The sequence below is a fragment of the Capsicum annuum genome, chromosome 12, assembly GCF_002878395.1.
Source record: "Capsicum annuum cultivar UCD-10X-F1 chromosome 12, UCD10Xv1.1, whole genome shotgun sequence".
In the NCBI taxonomy this organism is placed as follows: domain Eukaryota; kingdom Viridiplantae; phylum Streptophyta; class Magnoliopsida; order Solanales; family Solanaceae; genus Capsicum; species Capsicum annuum.
Window position 1 is genome coordinate 37,287,578 of NC_061122.1, and position 20,954 is coordinate 37,308,531.

Sequence of the window (20,954 nt, forward strand, 5' to 3'; positions counted from 1 at the left end):
ATCAAAGAAAACCAACACAAATTGGCGTAAGTATTCATGAAAGACCTCATTCATTAAATCTTGAAAAGTGACTGGAGCATTCGTGAGCCCAAACGGAATGACAAGGAACTCAAAGTGCCCGTGATGAGTCCGAAAAGCTGTCTTTTTGACATCTGTAGGAGACATGTGTACTTGATAGTATCAAGACTTCAAGTCTAATTTAGTAAAGTACTTAGCCCTATGTAACTCGTCAAGTAGCTCGTCTATCACAGGAATTGGGAACTTGTCTTGGACCTGTGTAACTCGTCAAGTAGCTCATCCACAACAGGAATTGGGAACTCATCCTTTACTGTGATAGAATTCAATTCACGATAATCGACACAAAGGCACCAAGACCTATCTTGCTTGGATACCAATAGCACAGGTGCAAAGAAAAGGGTACTTGCTTGGTCATATAAATGCTTGCTGCAATATCTGGTTACATTGCTTCTTAATCCCATATTTTTGTCGATGAGGGTATCGATAAGGATGAATAACTATAGGTGTTATCCCAGGCAACAAACTGATGCGATGATCACATTGTCGTAATGGTGGTAAAATCGTAGGTTCCTGGAATAAATCATTAAACTCGGTCAAAAGGTATTCCAATCGTTGCTCATCTGTAGTTGACTTTCCTAACATATGTAAAACCTTATCCCAATATTGTTGTTGTTCCTTAAGAAAAATTGATTTACCTTCCAGTGAAAACCTCATAGTAAGTTCTGCAAAATCCCAAAGTATAGGACCCAAGGTTTGTAACCACTTAACTCCCAAAACAATATCAAACCCGTCCAATGGAATAACATAAAAATCTATAATAAATCAATGGTCACCAATGAAAATTGTTAATTATGTACTGACCCCCAAGCAGGGAACCTTCTCTCTATTAGCAATAGAGATTCTGATATTATGCAAGGAGAAAATATCAAGGAGTAATAGACTGGTAGCAGTAGAACTTTTAAAGTTATGGGTACTTCGAGAATCAATAAGACTAAGCACATGTTTTCCATTAATGATTGCAGGCAATTACATAGTTTGTGCATGTCTTTGACATGTAATAACATGTAAAGAAATTTCTGGGCAGTCCTCAAGAACATCTAGTATCTTGCTATCAACTGAATCATCCAGTTCCATCTAAAAAAGTCGTTTGCACTGGTGAGTGGCCGAATATTGTTCGTCATAATTATAGCATAATCCCTTAGATCTTCTCTCTATTATCTCTGTCTGAGTTAATCTCTTGACAAAAAGGGTTTGGTTTCTTGTATGGAACTAGTTGAGGTAGATGAACTAACTTAACTAGTAACAGACTTTGCTGAATTTACCGTGCTGCCAAGACCTATTAGGGACTACTTTTATGCCACCTTACGGGAATTGATGACTTTCTGCAATTGTCTTTTCTATTCTAAGGCCCGATCTAAACTCACAGCTATTGATAAGTCAGGTGGTTTGTGAAGTTACACATCCATTCTGATTGAATCATCCAACCCTACCATAAATATTCCTACGTGTAAGTGTTCCAGAATAAGATGACTAGCCCTAGCCAACTTTTCTTGAAAATGACATTAATAAGCTTCAACTGTACTACTTTGTCAAAGTGTAACCAATTCTCCCACCGGGTTGCTACTTTCAGGAGGTCTGAATTTTTGGAAGCAATGTTTTTGAAATTCTTCCCAAACCATTGGGCCCTTAGCTCGTTTAAGCTAATAATACCATAACTGTGTTCTCCCAACATGTGAAACCCAACTACCCCAACCTTTTCTGCTTCGATTATGTGTTAATTTTTAAAAAATTATTTACAACGATATGCCCAAATTAATGGGTCATCAGTACCATCATAATTAGGAAAGTCCATCCTTGTATCCCTTGGTATTGTTGAATAGGAATTACCACTTTTTTTATGATTTTGGTCGTCCATGATAAGAATAGTCATAGTATTGCCTTTAGTAGTATAATTTGTTGATTTTTCCCAAATCCTGGGGTGCTACTCGACTCAGTTCTGTAAGTTTCAAATTTTGTTGATCCAATTCCCATGCTCAAAAATTATTCTTGGATGACTTGAATAATTATTTCACTGAGACTTCATTCCATAGTTGCAATTTTCAAGTCTATTATGGTTTCTATAATCTCACGTTCTTATTGGAATCTGGAATTTATCTAATCGTCCATTGTAAAAGGCTCCGGTACCAAATTGTTATGATTTCTTGCAAAGGATCGAGTTATAGGATGATTAACAAGAAAATCTAAATCAATTACCTTTGATTTCTCTTTGCTTTTGTTAGAATTCCTAGAACGACCTATTTTGTATAACGATATTTGATATATAAATTCTGCTCGTTAAAAGGGAGACTGAAACCTTAGAGTTCAGTGGGAACGAACTCCGATCTCTTGATTCTGGTTGAAATTCTGCTTAATTTTTATTCTCCAATTCTCCCTTTAAATAGGAGTCTTTATTATAGCAAATAAGAAGCCTAGTCCTTATGAAATTAGGAAACACAAAACCTACGACAGCTAGCATACATCCTATTTTAGATTAATAAATAAAGCTACTAATAATAAAATTAATCTCTAAATTCAATTGTCCTTCCTGCGGACATATGTCTTGCACACTGATGCATCCATAAAAATATACAACTGGAACCTCACCAGCGTTATCATCAGGAAACATATCGTCTTTTCAGGTATCAGTATAGTATCACATGACATTTTTCTTTAGATAAATCGCCAGTAACATGATATTCGAAAAGATAGCTTCAAAATTTACTAAATCTAAACTTACGGGATAACAACAACATCTAATATTTCAGGATGAGAAATAAGTAGACCTTCAAGCTCGGCTGGTGTGACCTGATAAAGGAATAAGCTTGAGCAATTGCCTTTGATTAATTGATATAAAAAAGACCAATATGCATCCAGGGAACACTAAATAGTTCCTTCATAATATGATGTTTCATCTGTCTAACTGTTCTGCAAATGGAAATGAAAGTAGACAATGTTGAAAAGTTAACGATGACTAGTAGATATGACAGGTTATTTTCAACTAGGTCACTAGAATTCCAATGTCGGATGTTAGAACATACAACGTTTTTCCTTCATCAGTTGTCTAAGAGATTACGAAGGGGTTTAAATGATCTTGGATATTCCACCTATTGCCTTAAGGTTTTAGGTTGGATGCTCAGATTCTTTAACATGGTATCAGAGCCAAGCTTTGGTGAGCCCATTTTCAAAACTAGTTTCTCTCTCTATGTTCTATCACTTTGAACTTCTCTCTCAACTTATCCATTGAGCCATTAACATTGATCAAAGTCCATTCATTAGCTTATTGGCCTAATTTATCTCTCTATATTCCACACCTGCTCCGGTTGAGCCTAACCTCTCTACTTTTTTATTAAAAAATCAAATCCACAAAACTATAGGACCAGGTTACACTTGTGGGAGGATCTTAAGAGTATGCTAGACTAACCACTGATTGGTTGTATAAAAGTTTCCAAAGTGGTTTAAATGGTCATGAGTACTTTTAGTGTCTTAAGGTTAGTGCGCGTTCAGTTGCACATCTAGCAATAAAATGGAGTATACCCTCTCCAAAAATAATGGTAAATTAATAAATCCAAATGGACTAGGAAATATCTGCCTTATGAAGCACTTTGCCTATTAAGAGGACCAGAATATGTACTCTACACTGAACTTCTACTGTAAGCTTCTTGGACTACAGTCCTCTACTGAGAATCCTCTAATGAAATGCCAAGGGCATATTCCATAAAAGTGACCACCATAGAGGTAGACTGAACCTTCCATATGTGAAGATTGTAAATAGATGGACCTCCTAGTGGCCATTTTGCCAACTCATGACACATATCCTATTTAAGGGAAATGGACATACTGGAGGGGAATCCTAATAGCTGAAAAGTTCATGTTGTAATCAGTTCTGAAAAACTAGTCAGATTATCCTTTTTGGAAATCAAACCAAATTTTTTCTCAAAAAAATTACAAAACAAAAACTAGTTTGGTGTGAAACATACTGGTTTCCTGAAATCAAACCAAATGTATTCCAGAAACATAAAACAACCCCAAGCCACGTTTTGTAAAAATGGATAAAAATGTTCTCCAATAGCTTATTGTCAAAAACTAAGCCAAGCATGCAACTTTATCCTAATTGATAACGAGGAACTAAACCAAAGCCAAAGGACACCAACAGATCAAGGGAGCAGCTCATTAAATATATATAATGAAATCAGAGAGATGCGGTTTTCCCCTTCATCATATCAAAAATTTTCCATGAAAATATTGCATATGCACTATGTCAATGCACAAACAGCATGCATAAATATGTGTCCGTCAAGATCGGCTGAGTTTATGCTACTTATATTTTTAAAAATTCTGCCATCACAAAAAAGATGCAACCTGAAAACCTTTGTACTTAATGAGCTCTTTGATCCTGTCAATGACATAAAGCATTACTTCCTTATTAAAGTACCTAAGATCTCCTGTATGAACCTAGCCCTGATTATCTATAGTGAGATTTGTGGCCTAAGGATTGTTAAAATAACCTGAAATTATAAGACTCCGTGAAGAACATGTTATAATAATACAATGAACTGGTCATTGTAAAACGTGAGAAACCAATATCACTAGAAGTTAACAAGATGGAATAACCCTGTCCATCTCATGACAGTCAAAGCACATATTCATTTTTAGATTGAACATTATTGCCTTGTCCAAAAGAAACATATTAGCTCAAAAAACATGTTCTTTAGAAACTAGCCTCAGTTAACTTTTAGAGTCAAGAAGTCAATTAAGAAAACAAAAATCATTGAAAGGATCTCAAATGTGATACTATCTCATAATATCTTCTTTTTTTCTATATCGAGAAGCATTGCCAACACCAATCGCATGATACCCTAGTCTCATTCTTCTTAGAACTGACCATACTTTCAGAGATTTAAATGCAAAGAGGTGTGAGGTGTAGTTTTCATATAGGCTAGATGGAGATTTTGAACAATGGGGCTCAACTCAATAGAATATTTTGACGTAAAGCATAGATATAAAAATGCTACTACCTCTGTTTCAATTTATTTTGTCTTACTTTCCTTTTTAGTCCGTTTAAGAAAAGAATGTCGCTGAATTTTTTGGGGGGCAACTCTTCATTCTAAATTTTCACATATTAAGACCACAAGATTCAAGAGCATTTTAATACATTCTACATATCTTTAGTTTAAGAGCAAAAGATTCAAAGGTCTTCTTTACTTAAACATCGTGCCAAGTCAAAATCAGACAAACAAATTGAAATGGTGGGACTAAATACTGAATACGTAATTCTAAAAGTAATAGTTCATATCTAAGAATATTAAATATTGAACTTATAAAATTTAAACCTTGGATCTGCCTCTTTATCCATTGTACTTCTAGTACCTAGCATATTGCCTTTCTTTTTAGACGAGTAAAAGAAGAGAATCCTATTCCATAATACATAATAGCTACACAAAGATGAATTTAGTAAAGATTTTACCTTTCATCACGTTGGGACCGCGCATCCATATTTCCCTAAATTTTCTAGGAGGAAGAGAAGAGGCTTCGGTTTATCAATACTAACTATTTGAGCTTTAACTCCAGGAGCTAGAGTTCCTACTGATCCTCTGTGTCTAGGACCTGCATATTGATTCTCCACTAAAATAATCCCGTAGGTTTCTATCATACCATATCCCTAAAATTACAACACTAGTAATATAAGAACCAACATAATTCCTCCCAAGGTACTTAATGATGCCATGACCATATATGTAAAGCCATTTACATTGCCTATATGACCTGTCTGATTATCCATTTATTTTATGCACTGCTACTGTGGTTTAAATGGAATATATTAAACAAAACATCAATGAATTGGGGGATCATGAGATTGTATTTCTTTCACAAAAATGTTTTGACAAACAGATAATGAGAAAAGTAGTTTTAAAGTTTTGCAAGCAAATATCTAGTCAAGGAGTACTATTACTAAGGTTAAAACAAAATTACTATAATTTACACATGTCAATCCCAAACTACTTGGGGGATAGCTATTCCAATCCTCTATATTTATTATGCTCCATTTTGATATGTTTCATCCCACTAAAAGGGGCCACTAACTTCTCACTGTGCATGGGGTTCAGAAAGGGCCACACCAGATAGATCAATTCTACGCAGTCCTAACTTAAATTTCTACAAGAGGTTTTTTCCAAAGATTGAACCTGTGAACTCATGATCATATGACGATAACTACTATAGTAAAACATGTCAATCACATGACGATAACTACTGAAACTGTTGTAAATACTGAGTATGCAAATGTAATATTATGTATATACATGTAAATTATATTTGAGCTTTTTCAGAAGCTAAATACTGAGTTCTGATAACTGAGCAACTGATATTTGAAGCTAATGATAACTGAATTATTGATAATTGTGTAATTGTGTCTGACAGTCCTGGTCCTGTAGAACTAAATTGAGTTCTATACTGAGACTAAAACTGAAACTATAGGAGGTAATCATCTAACTGACATGACTGATCTGGGGTCCAACCTGGAACCCCAGTTGGAAGGGTGTCAGTACCATGCCACGGGTAAAGACAAGCTGAAGAGTAACCCTTATCTGGCAGGTGCTCTGAACGAGAATGGCAGTACCCTCAACTGGCAGGTAGAACACCTCATCAACCCTCAACTGGTAGGTAGAACACCTCATAAACTCTCAACTGGCAGGTTGATATCTCAACCTACGCTGGCTATGTAGTTCTGGAATACAAAGACTGCTTCTAAGGATCTCATCCTCTACTGGCAGGTGAGTCCCCATCCATGGGTTTACTCGATGCTAAATCCTACTCTCAACTGAATAGACACTGAACTAATTTCTAAATTATTCTAGGTTAGACTGAACTATTACTGATCGTGTTAACTGACTGAACTAAACTGAGTTTACTAGGTTCCATTAACTGACGGAGTACTACTGAGTTCTGTTAGCTAACTGGGTTTACTGAGTTCTGAACTAATTATCGAACTAAGATCATGATTGATTTCTGAGTTCCACTGTTCGTAACACTACTGAGACTATTCTAAACTACTGTACCTCTAGGTAAATAACTAGATTTTCGAGTATTGATACCCCAGGACTCGATAGTATAAAAGCAAAACATAGCATGAACTTGAAAAGAACAACGATGCACACTTGTTCATAATTCATTCATAGAGACATTTCATCAAATACTTGTGAGATATAAGCTTGCACATATTCTAGCATGTCATGATTTTCACCTTTAATTCACATGAGCAATTTATCAAGCACATGGGGATCAAAATCTATACACATGATACTAGAAAATATGTAAGCATCGTACTTTCAAATTCCAATTTTACAAATCTAAGGCTTTTAACATAAATTCACATGATATCACACACATGATAAATAATTTCACATGAAACTTGAAATAAACCATGGATTAGAATGCAATTAACGTCATAATTGTGAATACATTCAAGATCAACATGGAATTCATGAAATCAATAAACTTAAAGTTTTAAAAAAGGTTCTTGAACTCCAAGGGTGGAAGGAAACCCTTGGATGAACACTTCACATACCTTGGTACTTGAATTAATGAAGGTTGATGGTGAGTTTTTGAGTCTTGAATCTTGAATTGGAAGCCCTAGGGTTTTGTTCTTGAGTAATTTTGAGAATAGAGAATGGATTTTGCATCTAAAGTGGCTTAATCTCGTGTTTTGGGGGATAATATAAGGTGGAAAAAGACCCATTTACCCCTCTAGACGCGGGCTTCTAATAACTGAAAACGTGTCCAGTGATGTGCAGCCCGATACACCGCGTCGATGGGATCGATGCTATGGCCGGCACGCCGCATCGAGTTCATGTCGTCTCACAGAAATTTGACACTGGGAGCTAGGAAAAACATTTATCAACATGATAGGTGATGCAGCGCGTCGAGATCGTATTCATCCACTGGTTTGGACTTTCAAACATGCCTCAAATGATGTTAAAAAAATCCAAAACTCGCCCGAGAACGCCTACTGACATTCCTGATTATGAATCAACATAAAGATTGATAGTTTAAGGTCATAAGGGTCGTGAAATAGGATTTCCAACTTATGAAGGATAAAATATTTCTAAGTAATAATACTCAGCTTAAATTTCTAAGTCTGGGACCTCTCTTCAAGCTTTAATGGACTGAGTTAAGCTTAGAATTTTGCGGGGTCTTACAGTATATAAGTCAAATAAAGTTGAGAGTCAAATCCAAACTTACCAAAAAATCCCAACACTGTCCACAAAAGACTCTAATCCAAAGAATACCAACTAAGTCGGGATATGCCCCCGACTATGACAAAAGAAAATCATAAGTACTAAAACAATAAATGAGAACTAAAGAGTGACCAGGCCTTCTGAAAGATAGAGGGTTCACCACTTCAAAGCTGACCAATAGGAGTACCAACCACCTAACGCTACATAGGATAATAAAAAAAGCCCTAGGAACCTACATCATGGAACAATGTAGCATCTGGGGACAACCAATATGGTGAGTACTGGCATGCAACCCAATGGAAGGGATAAAATAAATGCATTTATCAAAAATTTAGTCTCATATATGTGTGTGTGTGTATGTATGTATGTGTATATATATATTTGTATGTATATATATACATATACATACATATATTTATATATATATATATATATGTATGTGTGTGTATATGTATTGACATTTTAAGGTCATAAGGGTCGTGAAATAAGATCGCTAACTTATTAAGGCTAAAAAATAAATACCAAGTGTAAACACTTAGCTGAAATTTCTAAGTCTGGGACCTCCTTTCATGCTCTAAAGGACCGAGTTAAGCTTAGAATTTTTGTGGGGTCTTACAATATCTCCCCCTTGAGAACATTTATCCTCGAATGATACTAACTCAGCTGAGAATACTAATAGACTGAATTTACATACTAGACATGCACAACTGAAGCATAATTTCATGAATGAAACTATAAACTAACCTTTCACATTGAACATGCATAACTGAAGCATGACTAAATTTTTGACATGACACATGACTGAACTATTTCATGAAGGTATGCATGATATAAGAATGCTAGGTAACTGAACTGATACAAAGTTGTAAAGGTAATCTGAGCATGGAACTGAGTAAATTCAAGGAAAAATTGTTACCTTAAGCTGAGTCTGATTTTGCAAAAAAGAGGTGAGGATACTTGGTCTGCATATTTGCTTCAGCTTCCCAAGTAGCTCCCTTCACGGACTGATTCCACCAAAGAACTTTGACTAGAGGAACTTTTTTTTTCCTCAGTCTGCAAACCTGATGATCAAGAATTTTGACTGGGATCTCTTCATAAGAGAGGTTTTTCTAGACATCTATACCCTCTATAGGGACTACAACTTCTGGGTCACCCATACATTTGTTTAGCAAGGAGACATGAAACATTGGATGCACTAAAGCTAAATCTGAAGGTAACTCAAGCTTGTAAGCTGCCTTTCCAAAATAACTGAGAATTCAGTAAGGACCGATATATCGAGGACTGAGTTTCCCCTTTTTGCCAAACCTTTTTACTCCTTTCACAGGAGAGATTTTTAAATATACATAATCACTAATCTCAAACTTGAGATCCTTTCTCCGTACATCTGCATATGATATTTGTTGGCTCTGAGCTATCTTAAGCTTTTTCCTGATCAACTGAAATTTTTCTAAGGTGTCAAATACCAAGTCAGGCCCTACCACTGTGACCTCACCCACTTCAAACCAACCAATGGGAGTTCTACATCTCCTCCCATAGAGCACCTCAAACAGAGCTATCTAAATGTTGAAATGATAACTGTTATTATATGAGAACTCAATCAAGGACAAGTGGTCATCCTGACTACCCTTAAAGTCAATGGTACATGCTTTTAACATATCTTTTAAAGTTTGAATGTTCCTTTCTGCTTGACCATCTATCTGAGGGTGAAAAACTGTACTAAGGTAAACTTGGGTATCAAGACCCTTTTAGAATACTTTCCAGAAGTGAGAGGTAAACTAGATAACTTTATTTGAGATAATGGATACTAGGGCTTCGTGTAACCTGACCAACTCTCTGATATAGAGTTTGGCATAGTCCTCGACTGAATAAGAAGTATGGACTGGCAAGAAATAAGCTGATTTAGTTATTCTGTCTATAATGACCCATATAAAATCACATTGACGACGAGTACAAGGCAAACCCATCACAAAGTCCATGTTTATTTTTTTCTATTTCTATGTGAGAATACTGAACTCCTGCATAGACCCACTAGGTTTCTGGTGCTCAATCTTAACCTGCTGATATGTTGAGCACTTGCCTACAAACTCTGTGATATTCTTCTTCATCCCACTCCACCTATAGACCTACCAAAAATCATAGTACATCTTAGTGACCCCTAGATGGATCGAGTAATATGCACCATGCGCTTCTAAAAAAATTCGTTGCCTCAAGACATCTACACATGGCACACATAGCCGACCCTATCAATGCAGCACACCATCTTCTCCTTGGGATAAAACCTCTATTTTTTTATCTCTGACTGCCTTTTTTTGTTTAACTAAATTGGGATCTCTGTCCTGTTTTTCTTTTGCTTCAGAAACCAAAGATAATTTCAAACTATTCTGCACCCATACACTACCCTCTGCTGAATCGACTAAGTGAACACCTAGTCAGGCAAGATGATAAACTTTCTGAACTAACTTCTTCTTACCATCCTCCACATAAGCAACACTACCCATAGACATCCTACTGAGAGCATCAACCACTACATTGGCCTTGCTTGGATGATATAGAACACTCATGTCATAGTCTTTTAATAACTCTAACTACATCCTCTGATGAAGGTTCAGGTCTTTCTGAGAAAATACATACTGAAGGCTTTTATGATCTTTGAAAAAATCAATATGCACCCCATACAAATAGTGCCTCTAAATCTGTAGGGCAAACACCACAGTTGCTTACTCAATATCATGAGAGTGGTAGTTCTTTTCATGAGGCTTAAGCTGTTTAGAGGTATAGGCTATGACCTTACCTCTATTCATCAAAATAAATACTAAACCAACTCTGGAAGTATCAAAATATACTACAAATCCATTTGAACCATCTGGTAAAGTCAAAACTGGGGTTGTAGTGAGTCGTGTCTTTAACTCCTGAAAACTCTTTTCACAAGAATCTAACCACTAGCACTTGACTTTCTTATGAGTCAATCTGGACATGGGGGATACAATAGATGAAAACCCTTCCATAAAACATCAGCAATAGCCAGCCAAATCCAAGAAACTCTTGATATCTGATGGAGAGATAGGTCTGGGCTAGTTTCTCACTACTTTGGTCTTTTGAGGGTCAACTCTAATGCCATCATCAGAAATGATATGACCAAGAAAGGATACTGATCTTAGCCAAAATTTGTACTTACTAAATTTGGTGAATAACTGATGGGCTTTGAGAATTCATAATACTATTCTGAGATGGTCTGCATGATCACTCTCATTCTGGGAGTAGACAAGAATATCATCAATGAAGACTATGATGAACATGTCTAAGTACTTCTTGAACACGTGGTTCATCAAGTCCATGAAGGCTTCTGGAGCGTTGGTAAGACCAAATGACATGACTAAGAATTCAAAGTGACCATAGCGAGTTCTGAAAGCCATTTTTGGAATGTCTTATTTTCTAACTTTGAGCTGATGATAGCCTGATCTGAGGTCTATCTTAGAAAAGTAATTGGTACCCTGAAGCTGGTCAAACAAGTCATCAATTCTAATAAGTGGATACTTGTTCTTTACCATGACTTTATTTAGCTGACGATAGTCTATACATATTTTAAGAGAACCTTTTTTCTTACGCACGAATTGAACCGGTGCACCCTCGAGGGATACACTGGGTATGATGAATCCCTTATCTAGGAGTTACTTTAACTATTCTTTTAATTCTTTGAGTTATAATGGAGCCATTCTGTATATGGAATATAGATGGGCTGAGTATCCGGATGAAGGTCGATTCCAAAGTCAATTTCCCTCTTGGAAGGAACCCCAGGAAGATATTCGGGAAACACTTCTAGAAATTCACATACTACTGATACTGATTCAAGATTAGGGGTTTCTGAATTGGAGTCTTCAACTCAAATGAGGTGGTAGACACATCCCTTAGATATCATTTTTCTCTCCCTAAGGTAAGAAACAAGCTGACCCCTAAGTGCTGAGGTACTATCCCTCAATTCACGGATAGGTTCATTCGGAAACTAAAAATAGACAACTCTATTTCTGTGGTCAACTAAAGCAATAGCATGAATGAAGCTAATTCATGCTGAGAATGATGTCAAAATCTGTCATCTCTAATTCTACTAAGTCTGTTGAAGTAACTTTCTGAGATACCATAATCGAATAGTTCTTGTATACCCATCGGGCTATGATAGATTTACCCACTGGGGTAGAGAATGAAAAGGGCTCTTCTAGGATTTCCGGATTGACTCCAAAGTCAATAGTTATATAAGAAGTTACAAAGGACAAATAAGCTCCTGGATCTAGAAAATCATAAACATGTAAATGATAAACTCATAACGTACCAGTGTCCACATCAGGAAAACTTTCCTAATCTTATCGAGACTGAAGTGCATAAAGTCTGTTTAGGTGTTGACCACTGGTGGAACTGGAAGCAGCACCCTACTAATTAGGGCGACTGAACTGAGTTGAAGGACGATTATACTGATCTTGAGAACCTGAATTGGAACAATTTTTAATCCTATAGCCTGGCTTACCATATTCAAAACACACATCGTTGCCAACTCTGCAGACACCCTGATGATTTCTGCCATATCTCTGGCAAAGAGGGTTTGTTCGGGCACTGCTAACACTACCCTAAGGTTTATGTCCTGGTGCCCTAGCTTTATTGCCATTTTTAAATTTTGGCACTAGAGCACTGGCTAAGGACGGAGTTGGAATTGAAGATTTTGAGCAGAACTGAGAATGATTTCCTCCCTCTTACTTAGGCTTAGCAAAGTTAAAGCTACCTATTCTAGCTCTCTTGTTCTCCCTCTCCTTCTTCTTATTCTTAGCCTCTTCTATTTGTTGAGTATAGACCATTAGCCTGGATATGTCTATCTCCTTAATCAGCATTGCGATCCTACACTCCTTGACCATACTGTTAGACACACTCGAAACAAACTTACTCATCTTAGATCTGCTATCTTCTACCACATGAGAAACGTATCAAGCTAACTGAGTAAACTTAAAAGAATACTCTTTTACTATTATGTTGCTCTGCTTCAGGTTAATAAACTCCAAAACTTTACTTCCCTTAACTCCAGTGGGAAGAACCTATCCAGAAAAGAAGCAGCAATCTTTTATGGGCCATGCATCCGCGACCCTCCCTGCCTTCCACTACTTGAACCATGAGTAATACACATCCTACAACTGATATGCAAACAACTTAACACTCTCACTAGTATTCACCCCTATAATATCTGTGACTTTCTACACCCGATCAAGGAATTCCTGTGGGTCCTCATCTGACTTAGACCCGGTAAAGAATAGAGGGTTCATTTAGGTGAAGTCTCAAATTCTAACTGCAGCAGTATTGGCCACTAGATTGGTTGGATCTGGGTGTTCATTCTGGGGTACCACAGAATGAGATAGAGTGGTGAAAGATGCTCTGAATTCTATATGGAAGACATGCTCGTCCAATGGATCTGCTTGAATGGGCGGAGGTGCTGGCTAGTTTCCTATTCTCCTTTCTTTGTACTTTTTGGGAGGCATGTTCTGTAAATGAAAGTAAGAAAAAGATTAGACTGTGAGGGTAAATAGAGCTCATGCTCACTCGCATGATATTAATACTGAAAGAAGGGAAACTTTTCTTTAAAATATCTCGTAGCCTTTTGTCCATAAGTATGGCGCACTACACACCCATGCACAAGACTCTACTAGACGCGACTTTTAGACTCCCTAAGAATCTATTAACCCTTAGGCTCTAATAACAAGTTTGTAACTCCCTGAGTCTTCACCCCGAATTCCATACGATGCTCACAACCCCGAAAGACCATAAGCTAATCCATGGCTGGTACCTACTGCAATTACTAAATAATAATACTAAAATAATACATAAATTAGGTTAAATCTGCCAAAGGTTCATAAATGAAAGTAAGTACTGATAAATAAATACTAAAAAACTAAATATATGTCTGAAAAGCCTCTATCCGAACTGTCTGAAGGTAAAGTTGATGGGATAAGCCCCCAACTAACTCCGGCTATTGAAATACCGATAAACTGAAATACTGAAATATAAGTATATCCTATATAGATGAGGACTCACTATTGTAATCTGATACTACTGACTAAATCTATCTAAGTGTGGTCAGGAATCTGAGCATCTGAACCTATGGTATGAGACTTCATAGCATAAAGAGAAAGTATGTGTCAGTACGTGGAATGTACTGGTACGCTAGATGAAGTAAGGCTGAATGCAAGGGTTCATATGCATGAACAATAATTGAATATAAGAGTACATGGATAACTGAAACTGTTGTAAATACTGAGTATGCAAATGCAATATTGTACATATATGTGTAAATTGTATCTGAGCTTTTTCTAAAGCTAAATACTGAGTTCTAATAACTGAGAAATTGATATTTGAATCTACTAATAACTGAATTACTGATAACTGTATGACTGTATCTAATAGTCCTGATCCTATAGAACTGAACTGAGTTCTATACTAAGACTAAAACTAAAACTGTAGGAAGTAATCATCTAACCGACATGCCCCTCTCTGAACTGATTGGGGTCCAACCTGTAACCCCAGCTGGAAGGGAGTCAGTACCGTGACACGGGTAAAGACAAGCTACAAAGTCACCCTTAATCTGGCAGGTGCTCTGAATGTGAATGGTGGTACCCTTAATCTGGCAGGTAAGATACCTCATCAACCCTCAATCTGGCAGGTTGATGTCTCAACCTATGTTGGCTATGTAGTTCTAGAACACAAAGACTGCTTCTAAGGATCACACCCTCTGCTGGTAGGTGAGTCCCCATCCTTGAGTTCACTCGGTGCTAAATCCTACTCCTAACTGAAATAGACACTGAACAAATTTCTAAACTGTACTAGGCTGGACTGAACTGTTACTAATCATGTTAACTGACTGAACTGGATTGAGTTCACTGAGTTCTGATATCTAACTAAATACTCTGAGTTTTGTACTGACTAAATACTACTAATCATGATATTTCTGAGACTATTCTATAACTACTGCAGCTCTAGGTCAACAACTAGATTTTCGGGTATTGAATACCCCCAGGACTCAATAACATAAAAAGTAAAGCATATCGTGACCTTAAAAGCATAATAGTTCTTACTTACTAACAATTACATTTATGTAGACATTTTATCAAATACTTGATATACTTGAACTTGTGCATGAATGGAATCACACAATAGCATGTCATGCTTTCACTAGTCAGTTCACCTAAGCATTCTAACAAACACTTGGGGAGCATGGTTGTTTCATATAACAATAAATATGTAATTATATCATGGCTACTATACTCAACTTGTATTTCAAGAGTTTAACATGAAGATCACATAATTTAATCCACAATTTTCTAGTTTTCATAAAACTTATAATAAATCATGGAATTAAACCCCAAACATCAGTTTATACATAAACACAGTTCAATTATAACATGTAAATCATGAAATCATGAACTTTTAGTTTTAAAAAAAGGATTCTTGGACTCTATGGGTGAAAGGAATCCATAGATGAACACATAACATATCTTGATAGTTAAATTCATGAGGATTGATGGTGTGTTCTTGAAGCTTGAATTTGACATTAGATCCCCTAGGGTTTGTTCTTGAGAAACTTTGAGAATGAATGAGGGATTTTGCCTTTAGAGAGGATTAATCTCGTGTTTTGGGGGCTGATATACGATGGGAAAAGACCTATTTACCCCTCTGGATGTGGAATTAAAAGAGCAAAAATCATGCCTAGTGACATGCAGACTAACGCGGCTGTGTTGATGACATTGATGCGATGACCAATGTGTTATGTCAATTTCGCATTGATTTACTGGAATCTGCACTTTAAGGCTGGGAAAATATTTGTTGATGCGATGGACGATGCGGTGTGTCGAGATCACGTCGAGCCACTATTTTAGTCATCCAAAATTGATTGAAACGAGGTTTAAAAAATCCAAAAATCACCCAAAATAACCTTTTGACATACCTAATCATGATTCAATCCAAGGATCGACATTTTAAGGTCATAAGGGTCATGAAATAAGATCACCAACTTATGAAGGCTAAAAAATAAATTACAAATGTAAACACTTTGCTAAAATTTCTAAGTCTGGGACCTCTTTTCATGCTCTAAAGGACTGAGTTAAGATTAGAATTTTTACGGGGTCTTACAATCCGTGTCCCTCCTCATCACATGCCCAAACTAATACAACCTCACTTCTCGCATCTTGTCCTCCGCCGAGCCATCCTTTCCTTCTCTCGAATAGTCTTTTTTATAACCATATGCCTCCTGGTAAGTCCAAACATCCATCGCAATATCCTTGTCTCCACAGCCACAAGTTCTCACTTTGCATGATGTCCACAAATGGCCATACCACATGCATGAATTTTACGTAGTTCTGCAGTTTTATAAGAGGCTGTTTCCAAGTCTTGAACTAATGACCTCATGATCACATCTCGATAACCCTTACTATTATACCAAGATACTCTATATCCATTATGCCCCAATTTGATATGTTTCATTCCACTAAATGTGTGCACTAAGCTCTTACTATGCATGATGTCTATAAAGGGCCACACCACATGAGTCAATTCTATGCAGTCTTACCTTGCATTTATACAAGTGGTTGTTTTCATTGTTTGATCCAATAACCTCATAATCATATTGGGTAATCTTAATATTACACTAAGATCCTTTATCCAATATCTAAGGTAAAAGAATGTATCAAAAATTACCTGCATAATAACAGTATGAGGAAGGTTCTTAGTGCATTCATCCATGAACTCCTTCCCTAAAGGTGAATTTGTGTTAAAGACGTTAAATTATACTTCTTCACTACAGGATTCTTAGCCAAAGCTAAAACAATCGGAGGTACAATCAACAAACGTGTCACCCTATACTTCTCAATATTCTTCAAAAGCTTTTCCAAGTTGAATTTATTCATAGACTCAATAGCATTACCCCTCTGCAATTGTGAATACATAATAACAACAAGAAACAACACATGAAACATAGGAAAGACACTTAAAAACACATTATGCATTTCTCCAACCAATTCTTGATCACAAGTTACCATTAAAGACACAGATATAAAATTTCTATGTGTCAAAATTACACCTTTACTAACCCCCGTTGTACCCGATAAATATAAATATATAGCAGTATCACTTTTCCTTATCCCCTTTGTATCTAAATCAAAGTACCCCCCCCTTTACCAACTAGCTCATCATACATTACAACACGCGAATTCAAATTCAAATTCAAATTTTCCTTCTTACTTAAAAACAACATGTTCAAACCAAAACTATTAACCTTATCCAACAATTCAGGAACAATAATAATAAGCTTTGGTTTACAATCATTCACTTTCTTTGTAACTTCATTAACAATATACAAAGGATTCACGGAAAAAATTGGCATAGTACCCACTTTCCAAAATTATTTTGCCATATACCCACTCATTTGATTTTCTATTTAATTTTTAGGGTTAGGATAAAAAGTGGGGAAAAGTTGTAAAAGTGGGATCCACACGTGGGCCAAGGGACCATTTCATCATTTTTACAACTTTAAGAATTTAATATAATACACTTAACACCCTCCACTTCTTCCAATATTAAAAAAAATCTCTCTCTCTCTCTCCTCTTCAATTTTCTCAAATCCCACTATTCCTATACCTTTGCTTCCAAATGTCATTTTTAATTCTCCTTCTTCTCCAGCTGCTAAGGGCTCGTTGTTGCTTTTTAAGGTTAGTTAAAATTAAGTTTTGATTATTTTTAGATCCATTTAAATGGGTTCACTGCTAATCATTTCGTAGTGATATAGAATTTTTTTTTTTAAATTTGGTTGATTAAGTAGTTAAAGTATGAGAATTTTATAGGTAATTATTTTGATTTCGAAGCAATAGTTGAGGTTTGATTTAGCAGTTTAGATAGATTTTTTCATCGATCACAATGTTGAATTTTGAATTTTTTGTTAAGAAGGTTTGATTTAGTTCTGGTTTTTTAGTAATGAAGTGTTGAATGGTAGGATAATTGTTATTTTAAGAGTTATTATGGCAATTTTATTCAAACAGTGACCTGTTTCTGTCTGTAGACTTGTGGTCTATGAAATAAAAATGCCCTAAATTAAAATTAGTTTTTAGACGTATGAAATTCTTTTAAAATATGATTGATGAAATAGTGAAAAATGAAAGATTAATAGCTAATTAGTTTGATTTGTACAAATACTTTGATTTTTAGCAATAGTTGAGTTTTGATACTGCATGTTGGATTTTGGTTCAGTTATGGTATTTTTGTATAGTGGACTGTTTAATGGTAGGGTAATTCTTAATTTTTTTTTAGTTTTTCATTTGAGCATTGAGTTGTTTCTGTTAGTAGACTTGTGGTCTACAAACTAAAAATGGAAGATTTATTTTGTAGGTGTAGATTCTGTTAAAATGGGTAGAAAAAGACTCAGTGTTAAACACAAAATTGGTATTGCTCTGATTCTACTGGTAGCAGTAGAAAAAGAAAAATTGAGGCAGTTGAAAATGTCTCAAGAAGGAAAAAATTGAAGAGGAAGTATCCGAATCAGATTCAGAGTTGAAGGAGCTAAGTACATATGTTAATTCTAGTGAAGATGTTGTTGAGTTTAGCGCAGGGAAGTGGAAGAAACAATTTTGATGGGGATAATGATCCCTTGTCCATTTCATCTTTTTCCAGGTTCATTTTCCTATAGAGATATGACCTTCAAACGATAATGGACGAGGTTGGATCTTTTTCGGTAAATATATCGATCAAATCAAGAATGGTTGCTTATCGAGAATTTAAGCAAGTTCTTATCGACCAGGAGTTGAAGAAAGGATTCAAGCGGTCCTATTTTGGACACCTGAGAAACCCGTCGAAACATCTCAAATTCAATGGGCAAATGGTCCATATTTGTCGTTGCGATGTATCAAGAATGATAAGATGCATAATGAGATGTCGTTCTGCATGAACAATAAGCTTGCTTATTTTGACTTGAAAGAGTTTTGTTTGATCACGGAGTTGAATTACTCATCATACCCCAGAGAATAAAAATGAAGAAGGTGTTAGCGAAGGGGGAGCATTTTCGCTTTAAGGTGATGAAAAACAAAAATATTACGACGGTCAAATTGTTACACTTGATTAGAGGGAATAAGATGAACGAGGAGTAGAAGTTTAAGTGTTGTTTACTATGGTTCTTTACACCATGTTGCTTACAAAAGATTCGAAAAAGGTTGTCGACACAAAATTAATTCGAATGGTTGATTCTTTGAGTTTCTTTGAGAGTTATCCATGGGGGAAAGAGACGGTTAAACTGACCATGGACTATCTGAAGAAGAAAAATGACCTAAAGAATTAGAGGGAAGTATTTGATGAGAAGTAGAAGGCATCCTATGCTCTATTGGGGTTTCCCTGGTATTCATGGTATCTACCATCAACCCTTTAGTGAGATTATCGTAGATTCTTATTTTATTTATACTTTTTCATAGACTTTGAGTCATTTTCTCACTACCGTACTTCTTATAGATTTAGATCTATGAGGCATTTCCTCATCTTGGGAAATTTATTAGAAAATCACTGGATGAGCCCTTTCCCATTCCCCGCATCCTCAGATGGAATACTAAAAAAAGTGATAAGATAATTGAAGGCGACCCATTCAAGTTTAAAGGAAACGTTATTGAGGTATGAACTTATTTTTTATTGTTCAATAATACTACTGTTGTATCGAATGTTATGTAATTGTTAATTGATTTTTGTAGAACATGCATCGTACATCTTCTCTACTATTCATGAGACGAAGATGGATTACATGGCTACGTTTAAGCCATATACAAACGAGGTAAAGAATAACGCCCTCGATGGCTTGAAGGAAAATTTACAATAGGTGACTGTACTTACTTCAAATGAGGACAGTAATGATGATGGGAATTTACATGGTAACCTCATTAGAGTATGCATTGGTGATGATGCTTCTTCGAGCACCTCAAAAGGTGTAGAGGACACCTCTGTCGATGGGAATCTTTATAAGCATATTGGTATGCTCAAGGAAATAGTGTTGGATATTGCTGCCTATATCAAAGAAAAAAGACTAAAGAAAAAGGAAAAGGATGAGTGATAACATTAGCGAGGTAACTTCATTTAATAATTAATGTAATTAATAAATTTTTAGCTTTAAATATTAGTAACACTTTATAATATGATGATGCAGTGTATGTGGACCTTCGTGAATCGGAGAGGAATGAAGAAGTAGAAAAAAGGAGCAAAATAGATAAGTTGGCCACTATTGTAGTAGAAGAGGAAAAAGAAGAAGAAACGAAGGATGAACAAAAAGAAGAAGAAGAAATGGAAGAAGATAAGAGACAAGAAGAAATTGGAAAAGAAGAAGTTGCAGAAGAAGAAGAAGAAGAAGAAGAAGAAGAAGAAGAAGAAGAAGAAGAAGAAGAAGAAGAAGAAGAACAAGAAGAAGAAGAAGAAGAAGAAGAAGAAGAACAAGAAGAACAAGAACAAGAAAAAGCTGAAAAAGAAGAAACAATACATAAAGAAAAAGGCAAGAAAAAAGAAGAAGCTGAAAAAATAGAAGTAGACGATGAAGAAGAAGAAGAAGCTGATAAAGAAGAAGCTGAGGAAGAAGAAACAGGTAGAGAAAAAAGAATTTGAGGAAGAAAAGAAAGCTAA

The 20,954-nt window shown here is 35.9% G+C and overlaps 1 pseudogene; it reads right to left on the reverse strand.

Moving 5' to 3' along the window:
* The window catches only part of LOC107850109, a 43,707-nt pseudogene that overhangs the window by 11,423 nt on the left and 11,330 nt on the right, over positions 1–20,954 (reverse strand).